Below are 16,156 nucleotides of genomic sequence, written 5' to 3' on the forward strand. Positions count from 1 at the left end.
GATTATACCAGATTCTTCTGTAACGAACATATGGATATTCTCAATAGCCTTTTTATTCTTTCTTACTGACTTTACAACCCAACAGGGACAGAGCCTGCTTCAACGTTGGAGTTCTTAGGTATGAGCGCTTCCACTGTAATTAATTGAGAGCATTACTTGTCCAATCCTTATCTTCAACCAATCCCTATTAATCAGATCCTGGAAGAAATCTTTAGAGGCTTTTGGTAGAAGCCTTTCCAAATCTTGCGGAAGAAGTTTTCCAAATAGTGATTGAAGATTTCAGAGGCTATTTGATTCTTCTTCGAGAAGCTTCAATAATAATCAGCTTTTTTCAAGAGAATACAGATTTATTCGAGACGTTCTCCAAGCTCCTGGTAGGAACTTTGAAACTTTTGGAAGAAGCCTTTTGAAAGTTGATGAAATCTTCATGAGAAGGCTTTTTAAAGTGTCTGAGAAGACTTCTTGGTGAGGCTTTTCAAGCTTCTAAAGTCTTTCCGAAGCTTATTTGAAAAGCTAAGGAGCCTTAAAAAACAGAACAAAATAGATGACTACCTTCTAAATGCTGGAGTTGTTAGCTTTGGGAGAAAATTCCAGAAGTTTCTGGGAGAAGTTTTCGAAGTATCAGATAAAAGTTGATTATGAGCAATGCTTTTCAAAGGTATTGCTTCTCTTTTTGATGAGCTGGTGGGAAATCGACTGTATGGTTGTAATCAATTATGCTTTTCGGCTACGCAGTCTTAATTTTTACAACGGCTTATTTATTTGCCCGACGTTTCGACACGGGAATTGTGTCTTCCTCAGGGGGTCAATATTCACAATTCCCGTGTCGAAACGTCGAGCAAATAAATAAGCCGTTGTAAAAAATAAGACTGCGTAGCCGAAAAGCATAATTGGTATTGCTTCTCTTTTCCAGGTTGCCTTTAATCTACTGAGAAAAAAAAAATAAAACTTCTGAGAAAATCTTCCCAAGGGGCTTTGCAATCTACTATGAGAAACCTTTCAAAGGTTGTAATAAAGATGTCCTTTTCTAATGTCTTTAAAAGCCTATGAGAACGGTTTGCACAAATTTTCACAAATTTTCAAAAGTTTCCAAGGGAAGTCTTCAAAACCTGTTGAGAAAATCTTTTCAATATTCACTATTTAGCAAGTTAATACGACGGAAAAAAATGAAGTTTTCAGTCCAATGCTCATTTTTCTAGTTTTGCGGTAGATGAATGATTGGATTCTGACATTAAAGCCTATATCTTCAGAATGCAGGTCAATCCGTGGCAGGAGAGGAAACTCATGATAATTTTTCCACCCACTGCTGATTGTATAATCCGGATTCTTCTATAACAAACATTTGAATGTTATCAATAGACATTCACTCTTTCCCTCTGACTTTACGACCCTACTGGGACAGAGCCTGCTTTGAAGCTAAGTTTTCTGATGAGCGCTTTTCATTGCTATTAACTGAGAGCTTTCTCAGTTAATCGACAATGGCCAATACAATGGTTCAAAAGGACACTAGTGAGGTCAATAGAGACATTAACGCGTTCATTGCACAATGCTCATTGCATCGAACAAAGTTGTTTAGCACCTCCACAGAAGTTTATCACTTTGTGACAGCTTCATCGCCGCATTCACACCGCATTCGTGTGAAACCTCCTAATAGGCCCCTGTCAGGCAATGGCGAGAGGTGTAAATTTAATAAATGCTTCCTGAGATCATGTTTCGCGCACTGCCCATCCGTCGTCAATAGGAAATCAGCAATGGAGATAAAATTTTCTCCAATTTACAGCTAGCTATCGAGTGCCCAGATGCAGAAGAAGTGTATACCTTTCTTACGGCAAGTGCTGTGGTGCATTGAGAGTCAATACGAGTAATGGAAGTAGCTGAGTAGTGTTCGGCGTCCGATACCGAGCAACCAGATGGAAAGTTATGTTAATTTACGTGTGCATAATATTTGCCAATTATGAAATTTTTACCCAGGACAAATCACAGTAGCTACGTTGAGTGGGAGGAAACGAGGTACCTGAGGGGGAGCAAGTAGCTATCAGCGATATACCGTTCCTGAACGAAACGAGTAGCGATTGTACGTACGAACGGTATGGTAATAGACATTGCGACATTGTACCTCTCCGTGTCTTGAGGGAGGCAGATGGTAATCGGGAGGCAGCTGAGAAAACGGCGGTTATGTTGCACTTGTAGTTCGGATTTTATGTGGTAGCAAGCGGACTTGTATTGGGGGTATTTGGGACGACGATGAACTATGTGATATTTGGTAAACCTGACTGGCAAAAATCTAGTAAGATACACAATAATACCGTTGGGAGAAAATACTTTTGAAAATACTTTTGACCAGCTAGATTGTACAAATATCCCATAGTGTGACGGTGAAATCGGAACTAATCATGTGTAAGATAAACATTTTTGAGAAAATGCTTCAACATGGATTCACTCGACTCGGTTGATTCACCGAGATTCGAATGTTTGACAAGCTTGGAGGTAAGTACCCACTTTATGGCACAATCTAGATAGTGAAGGCCTCCTTTAATTAACAACCCATCCCCGGAGGACGTCGCTGTCACATTTGTCAATTTTTAATTACCTCGGCCATCGATAAATCTTCATTAGGACATAGCGACCGATCTCTCACGCGCTTGCATCCGTTACTCGATTTGTTGCATGCTGCAGAGAGGGAAACATGATACACATTACCACATTGCGAAAATGGTCGTGCACGAACAGACCCTTCGCATCTGGACTCGGACTTGGACTGAATTTCCTAAGAGTTGCGAAACCGTTGAGGTTAGCTGCGATATTAAAAAACACACGCGCGTTGAGATTCACGAAATCGAAGCGATTAAAATCATGCTTTTTTATGCAATACTGCAGTTGGACACTTCGCATAAAATTAACTGCTGCACCAGATGGCAGGTCTTTGTCATACCCTAACCTATGCACCGCAAAAAGTAAGTTAATATCGGCCGACGTAATTTTTGACTCCGCTCAAAACATAATCAGATTTGATGGATAAAAAATCCAAGAAACTTATTTCGAACAGCAATACTAAACTTGTAGTAAATTGAACTTACTTCCATCAGCTAGACAAGATGACCAAGAGGTATTGACTGCAGTTCTCACTCGCTAGTCCTGGGTTCAAATCCCGATCAAATTTTTGCATTTTTTTATGTTATACAGTCATCTCTCCCTTACTCGATATTTCGTATCTCGATATCGAGTTAGAGAAACATAGTAAATGTTGGTTTCCATGGCTACCTCGATGGTCCCTTGGATCGCAGTTGCACTGTATTCTCAAAATAGTTCTATCGATTGCTAGACCCCGATTTATTAGTAATTTTACATGTCTAAAAAATGTAAATATACACCATATTTGTGACGAGACTGATGTACACTTAAAATGACGATAAATTTATTTTTTGCTGTGTACAAAGTCACAGTGGATCAGCGTGCTCCATCGTCGTCGAACAGATAATATCATCATTTATGTTGCTCGCAGGCTATTGGAGATAATCTCCGAGGGCTTGCCTCCAACGCTATAATAGCAGAGCGGCGAACATTGTGCAATGACACACTGACACGGTCCTAGTTGGTTGCTGCACTCTGTGAGGGCCCCAAAGAAAGCCAAGTTGCACTCTGTCGGAAGAAATTGGAAAGGTTAGGCGTCATCGCATCTCGCGACTTGCGATCCCGGCGACTATAGGCGAATAATTAATTTTATTACCTGCTGCTTAGGGGAGAACTTCTTTCCTGCCTTCGACCGAACACTAGGCTGGATCTATTGGCAAGTTTATGAACCTTTTGGGCGCTTAATTGTCCCCACGGCAGCAGCTAATTAAAGCTGTGTGGGCTGCAGCGACAACATCGCGACTTAGATAGGCCAAACCTTTCACATGTTCGGGGCAACGGCAATTAATCACCACCCGTTTTACCTGGATCGAGAAGCGAAGTACGTGAGAAGGCGACGAAGGTGGCTGTAGAGATATAAGAGACTACAAAGAAAGGAACAGCCAACAAAACAAACAGATGGTGGTGAAAAACACGGGTCTATACATTGTAAACTTTGTGATATTTCCATTGCCGACAGTTGGATTCAGGTATCCTACTCAAAAAGGATTGGGCAATGCACTCGAAATTAAATCAAGTTTCAGATAAGAAATACGTAGAAATGAAACAAAATAAAATATAAATTGAATTGAAACTGTACAGAAATTAAGCAAAACATAAACTGAACAGAACAGAAGAATAACTAAACTGAAACTGAACTAAACATAGAACAAAATCTGAAAATAACATAAACTAAGCAGAAAAGAACATAAACTGAGCAGGAAAGAAAGAAAACCGATGCAAAACTGAACAGAAGTTGAATAGACCAGAAACTCAACAGAACAGAAACTAAAGAGATCAGTACTGAACGGAAAAGAAGCTGAACAGAACAGAAACTAAGCAGAACAGAAACTGGATAAACCAGAAGCTGAAGAGAACAGAAACAGAATAAGAGCAGAAGCTGGATAGAACAGAAACTGAACAGAACAGAAGTTGAACAGAGCAGAAGCTGAACAGAGCAACAGAAGCAGAAAGAGAGCAGAGGCAGAACAAAACAGAACTGAAACTAAACTGAACTGAAACTGAACTGAAACTGAACTGAAACTGAACTGAAACTGAACTGAAACTGAACTGAAACTGAACTGAAACTGAACTGAAACTGAACTGAAACTGAACTGAAACTGAACTGAAACTGAACTGAAACTGAACTGAAACTGAACTGAAACTGAACTGAAACTGAACTGAAACTGAACTGAAACTGAACTGAAACTGAACTGAAACTGAACTGAAACTGAACTGAAACTGAACTGAAACTGAACTGAACTGAAACTGAACTGAAACTGAACTGAAACTGAACTGAAACTGAACTGAAACTGAACTGAAACTGAACTGAAACTGAACTGAAACTGAACTGAAACTGAACTGAAACTGAACTGAAACTGAACTGAAACTGAACTGAAACTGAACTGAAACTGAACTGAAACTGAACTGAAACTGAACTGAAACTGAACTGAAACTGAACTGAAACTGAACTGAAACTGAACTGAAACTGAACTGAAACTGAACTGAAACTGAACTGAAACTGAACTGAAACTGAACTGAAACTGAACTGAAACTGAACTGAAACTGAACTGAAACTGAACTGAACTGAAACTGAACTGAAACTGAACTGAAACTGAACTGAAACTGAACTGAAACTGAACTGAAACTGAACTGAAACTGAACTGAAACTGAACTGAAACTGAACTGAAACTGAACTGAAACTGAACTGAAACTGAACTGAAACTGAACTGAAACTGAACTGAAACTGAACTGAAACTGAACTGAAACTGAACTGAAACTGAACTGAAACTGAACTGAAACTGAACTGAAACTGAACTGAAACTGAACTGAAACTGAACTGAAACTGAACTGAAACTGAACTGAAACTGAACTGAAACTGAACTGAAACTGAACTGAAACTGAACTGAAACTGAACTGAAACTGAACTGAAACTGAACTGAAACTGAACTGAAACTGAACTGAAACTGAACTGAAACTGAACTGAAACTGAACTGAAACTGAACTGAAACTGAACTGAAACTGAACTGAAACTGAACTGAAATGAACTGAACTGAACTGAAACTGAACTGAAACTGAACTGAAACTGAACTGAAACTGAACTGAAACTGAACTGAAACTGAACTGAAACTGAACTGAAACTGAACTGAAACTGAACTGAAACTGAACTGAAACTGAACTGAAACTGAACTGGAACTGAACTGAAACAGAAACTGAACTAAAACTGAACTAAAACTGAATTTTTGGGGCGCAGATTACCACATAAAGAAAAATCAATAACAATAAATGTTCGTCTATATTTGAAAAACTTTTGATGGACATAAATTTACTAACTACATAAAAAGGCAGATTTTCAATTCATTTGTAAGGATTACATCTTCATCTAAGAATAAAAATCTGAATTTGAGATTTTTTCAAAATATTAATCCCCACATACTCCAAAACGCTAAGGAACTGACAACAATTTTGCAATTTGAACTAAATCTCGACCAAATATGCTATTTTTTATTAGTTTTAACTGAAGAGAGAAGAGTATTTTTTGACGTTTTGCTTCGAAAAATGAAAAGATTCAATACAAACTCTTTATTTAATATGAAATTTTCGGTGCAGGTAAAAGATATTACTATGAAGTTAGTGCATTTGAGAATGGTATTTCATTTCTCTTATTTTTAAATGCTCAATACACTTGAAATCAGCTGATTTTTTTTCTTGTGTAAAACAGTTTTTTAAAGTTTACAAATTAGTTTCACAAAAACACTCGACTAGATCTACAATCAGGTATAATATGTTTCGGATATGACCGTTTGACAGAAAGACTTTTGACTGAATGGACGTTTGGTCGATTTTTTCCTGCTTCAAATAACTCAATAATTATTTTATATCTCGTTCGTTTGGTAGGCTCAGTTGCCATAGGATATTACGGAGCAAATATCATTCATGTTTTTAAAATTATTTAATCTATCAGTATAATTTATTTTTTTAGCTTGCAAGGTCAGAGCACTCGCAGTGGAATTGAGATTAAGGGCTACAGTTATACGAATGTATAACTAAGATTAAGTAAGAAAGGAACTTTTGGAGTTAAATTTGTACTCTTATACAGCCATTCCATGAAAACCGATCTAGTAAGTCACCGAACTCCGTAAAAATTTGCTAACTTGTTCCTTATCCGAAATAAGGATACACGTGTTTTTGGATTTTTTGATTAGGGTAACCATTTACAAAATAAAGTGACCAGAAAAATCGCGATTTTGATTTTTTTCTTTAAAAAAAAAATAACTTTTGAACCATTTGCCCGATTTTCAATTTTCTTTGACGAAATGAAAGCTAAGGATTTTGCCTTTTCAGGAAAAATATAAAATTTGGCAAAAAAAATTGTTTTTACATGAAACAAACATAACAAATTTCCATTTTTTTAACGTTTTGAAGGCCTTGAGACCAAAGGGGCCATTGCTGTTCTCATTTTTTCTTGAAAGTTCAGAAAATTTTACGTTTACTGTAAAATTTTCAGCGATGCATGTTTTTTAGTTTTTGAGATATATTTTTTTGAATTTATTTTATCGGCTCACACTGTAGGTCTCAGTGCATTATTTGTTTTTATTTTTTAAAAATCATAACTTTTGAACAAATTTTCAGAAAAAAAATATGAAACTCTATTATTTTTTTATACATGGAAAAATATAAAAATGTCAGTTTTTTGAGTTTTTTGACGGTTCTGGGACCAGAGAGGATATACGTATTTTTTTCTAGAAACTTCAGAAAATTTTACGTATATCCTCAAATTTTCAGCGATGTTTTTGAGATATATTCTTTTGAAATTAAAAAATCAGGTATCCCAACTTTACCATGAACTTTAAAGAAAAAATGAGAACAGCAAGGCCTGCAAAACACGAAAAAACAGAATTTTTTTATTTTTTCTTTCATGTAAAAACCATTTTTTGTAAAATTTTATATATTTCTCGAAAAGTCAAAATCTTTAGCTTTCATTTCGTCTAAGAAAATTGAAAATCGGTCAAGCGGTTCAAAAGTTATGATTAAAAATGAATTAAAAATTTTGCAAAGTCGCGATTTTTCTGGTCACCCTATTTAGGAAATGGTCACCCCGATCAAAAAATCCAAAAACACGTGTATCCTTATTTTGGATAAGGAACATAATAGCAAATTTTCACGAAATTCGGTGACCATCTAGTGGGTTTTTCATGGAATGGCTGTATACTGATATCTAAACTATTTCATTTTATTGCGATCAATATTGATGGAAAAACTTGTCCAGAACTGTAACGGAACTAAACGAAGAAGAATTACCGGAAGGTAACAATTTGAAGAGGAAAACGAAAGAAGAGAACGATTGACAATCAAACTCAGGTATCAATACAATTCTTAAATCAACGTTTGTCAACATTTCCCAAACATTTATTTTAAGTCGAGTTTTACCATAAACTTATGACATACGTAAAGATTTCTTTCCAGAGCTTGGTACGGAAAGTATGCGCGTTTAAAGAATAGTGATTGGAAATAAGTCGGCAGATTGCAGAGACGAAATGACGACTTTCGTCCAATCACTTGAACCATGGATTCTTACACACCTGTAAGAATATTGAATCAAAAGGGGATGGGACGTTTCGCATAAGGATGTTTCGCCTACGGACGTTTGGCATAAAAACAATTTTATGCCTTCTATGAAATGCTATCTGTTCTTATATTAAACTACTTTATGCGAAATGTCCATTATGCCAAACGTCCGCATGCGAAACGTCTTTATGCGAAATGGGTCACCCTTGATTCAGCTTGGTCTCTCCATTTTCATTGGCAACTGATCAGACGTTCAGAATCAGCTAGATATCTGAAGGACCATTGCAAAGAACTTCTTCGAAGATTTGATGCTCATAGAGGTCGTCTTTATATCAAAGTCTTAATCTTATTTAAAAAGTCCACTTTCTCATTGTCCGAGATGGAGTAATGAGAAAAAATCCACAAGAGGGTGATAATGTATGAGTGGATTGAGAAAACATTCATTACTTTGCGTATTCTTTTGATGAAGTACGTTGTGCGCTGTAAACAAGGTGTTAAAGATTGTAAATTTGTTTCTGCTTTGATTTTCCAAGCACTTATCGAATTGACGCATTAATATAGTCATGATATAGAACATCGAGATATGCCACGTCTACTTTGATTTACTTTTGTGTAAAAAACACCGCCTTCTTCGATTGAGTAACATGGAAATCTAGTACCCTAGATTTCCCTACTTTGATGCCCATAAAACGTGGTTTTATTTTCACACCAGCTCACTCTCCACTTCCTAGAATTGGCATCGCCTAAGAGAGATAAAGTCCTAATTCAGTCCGCCATAAACAATGGATGCCGTTTGCAAACGCTTAACGTCCCAAAAACGGTCATAATGACTGTTTAAAGTTGTGCATCTCCCTGGTCCCCATCGCCCAGCACACTTTCAAGTAAACAAAAACGGCAGTTTTACTATCAGATTCTAGTAGCTGCATCAGAAGCCGGTCGCCAAACAGTCATAAAAGCGGGAAAAAATGTGCATCTGAAACAACACACGGTGGAGAACAACGACCAACCATAGTGGAAGATCGTTTCCCTTCGGTAGGTTTGATAAACCTTCAGGAGTGGAGTTCCTATGTGGGGTTCGCCGCTTTCAGTGTGCCGCCGAATAATGATCCACTTTTGGAAAGGCATTATTTAGTCTACACGGAGAGGCGGGAGAGATTGCTAGCGAATACAATGTTTCGGAACACGCCAGCTACATGGATGTCCGTCGTCGCGAACGGTCGGCGAAACTGTAAATGAAGCGGAGATTCTACGACAGCTGGTTCAAACGATATGGGAGAGTGCTCCCGAGTAGTAGGATGCAGTAACGTTGTTTTAAACTTAGGTAAAGACTACTTCTATTGTACGATAATACTATACGTCTTGAAAAGTCAAAGAAACATAAAAAAAAATCGGGAGCACTGGGATTTGAACCCAGTTTACTATGCATTATGCTCTGCGCGTTAACCAAGTGAGCTAAAGACGCCAGAGACATTGAAAACAAAATTTGTTTAATTTTTAGCAGGAAATTATTCACATTTGGTTCAGTTATTGTGTGCATAGTTTTTCAAGCGAAAATAATTTAAATTTACAATAACATTTTAGAAACGCATAACAAATTGTGTTGTAGTTTCTCCTGAATCGGCCAATGAGCGAAACATTAACATAAATATAAGTTTGTACACTACGATAGTTCTCTGCTTCTACTCTTAAGAGCAGTCAACACAGTCCCGCGCAAGGTGAGATAATGACAAACAAGAAGAAAATTATACCAAATCCCACTGTTGTTTGACGGTAGGAAATTAAAATTTATGCACCTAAACAACAAATTACACGATACGTTTTCTCAGAAGAGAAGTTGGTCCCACGTGTGAGACACAGCTGTTCAAAGTAGCAAATGAATGGCAACTTCTTGTAGGCACTTGGCAAGATGAAAGGTGCGAAACGGAATGCTCTCGACTCTTTTTGGGAGGGAAATCCCGTCCAAGTTAATGACCAGTGTTGCTTGGATCTGCACCTGCAACCCCCACATTCCAGGTTCATACAAATTAGAAAATTGGGTCCCACTGGATTCGGCCGTCGTGCGCGCAAGACTTTAAGTTTTATAGCCGGGAAGCGAACCGTTTTGTTTTTTGCATAATAAAACACACCCGAACTTCGGTACAAGTAGTTGATCACCACAGCACCATCGGTAAAATGGGTTGAAGTGAGAGAAAAAAAAACGGCTTTATGTAATTACTTGGAAGCGCACGCCATTAAGGGAGCTTCGGGCTAGGAAGTGGGATCGAGCTTTAGGGTTGCGCGGAGTGAAAGTTGGCTACGATCTTGTCGGGAATGGCCTAGAAACTACTGCCTTAGTTTCAGCCAGCAAGTGACAAGTAGGTATTTGTTTTTCCAAGGAATGGTTAGATTGATGAAAGTGAAATTTGATGACTTTCTTCCTGGGACATCAAAATTATAACGTTTTATGTTTTATTGCTACTGCATCGTTATACAAAACTTCAATATCCCTTGGTAAACATGGAGTCTACTCTGAGTAATAGTGTAGCAACTGAGTGGGATAGGAGAAGTGAGCTCATAGCAAAAAACGATCAAGCTGAAATGTCCTAAATAGTATTGTGGCTAAAGTAGTTGTGAAGTGTCATCCATCAATCAACTAGTTGTTTTCAAATAACGAGCTGAGGGTTTTGCAAACATTCGGCTGTGGAAATGCAAATTAATTTAACTCAAACAGCATTTTGGTTTTGTTTAGACAAATGTCGTCAGTCTACTTGAGAACGTACAATGACGTGATTAATGGATTGACAATACTGACGCCTGCCACAAGGATACATTATTCCAGATTTGGTAATTCTGACGATAAAGAAAATATGTGGCTTGCGTGACCATGAGGGTTTTGAAAGCTTTTGATTATCTTCCAAAAAGACCAATTCCCATACATTTTTCATACTATGTTTTACTCACTTATAGGACGATAGGCTAGGCAGTTTGCTTACCTGAAAAGAAAAAAAAAATTTTAACATAAGTATATTGTTTTGTTTATCGTGTATGGAAGCAAAAGGATAAATGATAATAAATCTTAGAGCTATTAAGAAATGTAAAAACTGGTGCAAAATGTATTAATAAAATTATTATTAGATTGCATTATTGACTAGAGAAAGTGGATCCAAATTATTTTTGAAATATTTTGAGTAGCTATGCTCGTTCTTTGAATGGACGAGCTGTTTAATTTTCTAACAGCTAATAACATACATATAGCAGTTATTACTGAAACATATTTGAAACCTGGATCCAAACTCAAAAAAGATCCAAACTTTTTTTTAACGTAATAATCGACTGTATGGAGCATGTGGTGGAGTTGCTATCATCATTCATAGGCGTAAAAAGCTTCAACTTTTTTTTTAAACTTTGGGTGTGTCAAGCTTCCACATTAAGACGGGGTTGGTTGTCTGATGGCAGAAGGTCATGGGTTCAATCCCAGGCCCGTCCCTTTCCTCGTACTTTGTATTTGTATATCTCTCACTTGCTTCTATCTTCCATTCTGAATCTATCACACTCAAACTATTCGTTCATAGCAAACGCTAGAACCAGAGACGGACAAGAATATACAAGATACTTAATACAGCTAAATGGGCGAAAAAAAGAATAAAGAAAAATTGACCTTTGTTTGTGACAATATGTACAGTCGAAGCTTGCTATAACGACATCGCGAGGGACCAATAGCAATAGAGAAAAGTCGTTATAGAGACAGAAGAGTTAATATGCATCAAATATAGCATGTGTGTTCCTTGGGCTGTAATAATTTACGTTGATTGCTGTTTTCAAAATTTCAATCAAGTGAACTCCAAAAAAGCCAAGTTATTTAAAATATGTCTAATGTATTCATTGAATTGTGGTTATGTTACAAAAGTTATTTACTACATATTTGAATAGGCATATTCCCATCTATGTAACTCAAATAATCCATAAAACTGTTAAATCCATGGATGATTTATTCAGTTTTTTTTTCGGGTAATAGAACCACGGATAATTCTCGGACCGGATTCCCAGTTAATCGTATAATCGTAGTGCGATCTGCATGAATTTTTTTTTGTTTGTGATATATGATGAATAATTGTTTTCATTCCATTCAAAAATGTTGGAATTTTTTAAATTGAAGCGCTAGTAGCGACTTAGTGTCTTGAAAAAAAAAAGGAACTTTAAATAGCTTTTCCCTGAAAAAAAAGTGATGAAGGAATCAAAATTCCTCATGAAATCTGAACAAAGATTTCTATTTTTTTTTTATTCCTCGTGACATAACGACAAAATATACTGATTGTTTTACTGTATGCATTTTCTCAAGGAATTTCATCAGAAATTATTTCAGGTATTTGCCCAAAGATTCAGATATTACTGCGAAGATATCATCGGGTTAGGGTACATGGATAGATCACTTTATTTGAGACATTTGAAGCCCGAGGATAACTCATCTCTTGTTTTTCCTCAGGAGTTCATTTAGTGATTATTTCTCATGGAATCCCTTCGAAAATTTTCATTTGGAATTCATCAAATAATTTTGTTTTGGATATCTCAAGAATGCAACCTAATTTTTGTCCAGTATAACCACAGAAATTAACTCCGAGATCAACAGGAATTTATTTCATGATTATTCAGATACTTTAAAAAAAAGCCGAGGATTTTATCCGAAGATTCTTCCATCAATTTTCCCAGGATATGCTCCAAAACTTTCGTTCAGAACTTTTTCAAAAATATAACCAAAAATTTCTCCAAAGATGCCTTTAGAATTTTTTTAGATTTTAACTAGGAATTTATCTCAGTATATCTTCAGGATTTACTCACAGATTCCTTCAGCAACTTTTTAAAATTTCTCAAAAATGATTTAAAGATTTGTCCAGGTACTCTTCGAGGATTTTTTTCAGGTATTTCTCCATGGAAATGCGAATGAAATTTTTCAGAATTTTGTGAAAATGTTACAAAAAAAACGTGAGGTATTTCCGTAGCCAATTTTAAAGTAACCTCTGATGAAAACTTGTGTAACTTTTCACGTAACCCTTGATGAACAAGGTTTAGAAGAACTCATAGACCATTGAGGAAATTTTAGAAGGGTTTCTAGTTAAATTGTTAGGTTCATTGAAAAAAACAAAAATCTGGATAATGTCCTGCAGCATTTTCTGGAAGAACTGCAGCATTACTCTGGAAGAAACATCGCACAGAATCCCTTAAATATATGTAGGAGGGTTTTCAGCCAAAAAGCTCCAGTGTTAATTAGTATGGAACCTTAAATATACTTTTGTAGATTGCATGGTTTTTTTTTTAAGAAAGGGTTGGAAGAATTGCAGTTGTAATTCTGGAGAAATTCATAGAAAAAATATCTAGAGGAACTCAGAGATGAAACACAGGATCAAGTTTGAGGAACTCTTTGAGAAGTTTCTAATAGATTTTCTCGAATAAACCTTCGAGATTTTTTTTGCAGAAATTCTTTTAAGTAACCGTAGATGAAATAATGTAAAATTCTTGCCAGGTTTCTTAGATTTTTTTTTAATCGCTGGAAGAATATCTGGGAGAATTGGTAGAGGAATCTCTATATGAATTTCTGGAGAGATCCCTGTATCCATATTATATCTCAGGAGAAATCACTAGGATAATTCCTGAAGTTTTTCCTCGAGCAATCTGAGATTTAACTTGTGAAGAATTAAGTGAAAAATCTCGTAACAGTCTCTTAAGGTTTCTCTGCAGAATTCACTGCAAGCAAGGAGGACTCTAGAGACCATTTTGGTTGTAAAATAAAGATTTTAATTACCTTTTTACCTTTCATTTTAATTTTCATTCTGCATCGTTTGGTGAGGTAATAAGAGCGCAAGTCAATCCAAATTTGATGATATGAGATGTCTAATTGCTGACTGGTCTATGGTTAACCCCTCTACCGGCAGCTTCATTTTTTCCCGCAAAATTCATATTCAAATCGTTATAACATTTTTGTTTTTCAATATTTTCGCACCATTTTTTCACAAGTTCTCAAAAAACTCTTCTAGTTTAGGAATCTGTGCCGATATTCATTATTGATGATCTGGTTTCAAAGATATTCCGATGTACCTTGGGGGACCGACGTTTTCCATATAAAATGTCTTTGGCGGCCATTTTGTTTTTGATCAATTTATCAAAAAATTAAAATATGGACTATATAATGTCAGGTAATAAGGAGCATCTCTGAAAAAATCATACAAATCGGTTCAGTATTCTTGGAGATATCTGAAAATTACGATATGATGTTTTTTAAAGTTTTTAAGATCTTCATTTGGCCAGCGTGGTTCCAGAAACCTAAATGGTCATTCCTTAAAGATGGCTGCACCAAATTGCTTCATTTTTTCACAACATACTCTCATTAATGTATTGTTCCGAAGAGTGAATATCCGATAACGATTACATTTCTGTAGCCTGAGAAATTAACGGGGGGTTCTAGTTACGGGTCGGTCCCCCAAGGAATTTTGGAATATCTTCAAAACCAGATGACCAATGATCAATATTGATGCAGATCCTAAAACTAGAAGAGTTTCAGGTTTTCCAAGTTTTTCCAGGTAGTAGACACCCTGATTATTTGATGAGTGCTCTTCAGAATATTTCTCAATTCAATTCATGTTTTTCGTCTTCTAGAAAAAAAAAACATTGTTTAGTTCTGAGCACTTAGAAGCGGATCTGCGCAACCTACTGTTGGTGACTAGTTGTTCATCAGTTGCCAAAATAGAAATTAGGACGGTGCCATGACTGTTGACATTTTCTAGACTAGCTCATTTTACCTTATTATTAAGTGGTATTTATGTCTCATATGCATTCGTATACAGTAATGACCTGATTTTGTCAGCCCCCGATTTTGTCAGCCCCCGATTTTAGCAACCTTTTTAACCCGATTTTATCTACCCCCGATTTTAGCATCCTTTTTTGCCCGATTTTGTCAGCCTAAAATTTACATTTATTTAAATTAAACTAAACACGTCTATACTGGCAATATTGGGTACATAAAGTAAATTATGCCCATGGCCACGTCTATACAATCATCTATAGACCGAATTTTGAAATTTGAAATTCTTATTAATTATCCAAGAAACTTATTAGAGTTACCTTGGATTAAGGTACATAGGAAAATGAAGTAGAAACACAATGTTTAAATTAACAAAACCATACAACTTAAAAAAAGTTAAATTAAAACTTGAACCAGTTGAATTTTTTTCCCGATTTTAGCTCTTTTCCGATTACAAAAAATAATAAAATCGGGCCATTACTGTATTATGTGTACGATAATACTCTATATTTAGGATCATTCTGCCGAGATCTTCAATCAATTGAATTCGAACCCACTGTCCTTACTTAGCGCGTTTAGACTCCAATAAAATTATAAAAAGAACGCGAATGAGAAGCTATCAACTTGTGTGTAAACCACTTAGATGTTTGACATGTATTTGTCGTCATCAGAAACTGCAGTGAAACCCCCTAATGATCACATCTCTACCACTTTACAAACCATCCGACACTACCTCCCTGAAGCACTGTTATATTAAGACAATCGTAATCCGTGACTCCATACATTTAATTGGTACACAAAGACCGATCATTACGAATAAAAATCCCAACATGCACGGCCGCCGCCGGGCTTAGTTAGCAAACACATCTATATCTCACACCTCTCCAAAGCTGCTGGTAATGATACCTCTCTTAGCGAGGGAGAGATGCAATCACCACCAGTGTACTAGGAAATAAACATTGCAACACCGCTCCGACCCGGCACTCCAGAATTAATCAATTGCGCCGGTATTATAATGCTCGAGCTCGACGAACTGTATCCCGCGAGCCATATCGCAAATCTTGGTGAGCGCATGCATAACACACTGCTCGAAGTAACGTGCCATGTCGTGCCGTTGCTCCTTATAAATCAAAATCATGGGGTGGCGATGCGATTAAATACAGTATTGGACGATGCTTTTGCTACTTTTTAGATTTTACACACAAA

At 36.5% G+C, this 16,156-nt stretch overlaps 1 protein-coding gene across 3 annotated transcripts in view; it reads right to left on the minus strand.

Annotated features, from left to right (window-relative positions):
• The window catches only part of LOC5569804, an 818,297-nt gene that overhangs the window by 184,037 nt on the left and 618,104 nt on the right, over window positions 1-16,156 (minus strand). The gene's annotated exons all lie outside the window — the stretch shown is intronic.

This window comes from Aedes aegypti, chromosome 2, assembly GCF_002204515.2.
Source record: "Aedes aegypti strain LVP_AGWG chromosome 2, AaegL5.0 Primary Assembly, whole genome shotgun sequence".
Taxonomy (NCBI): domain Eukaryota; kingdom Metazoa; phylum Arthropoda; class Insecta; order Diptera; family Culicidae; genus Aedes; species Aedes aegypti.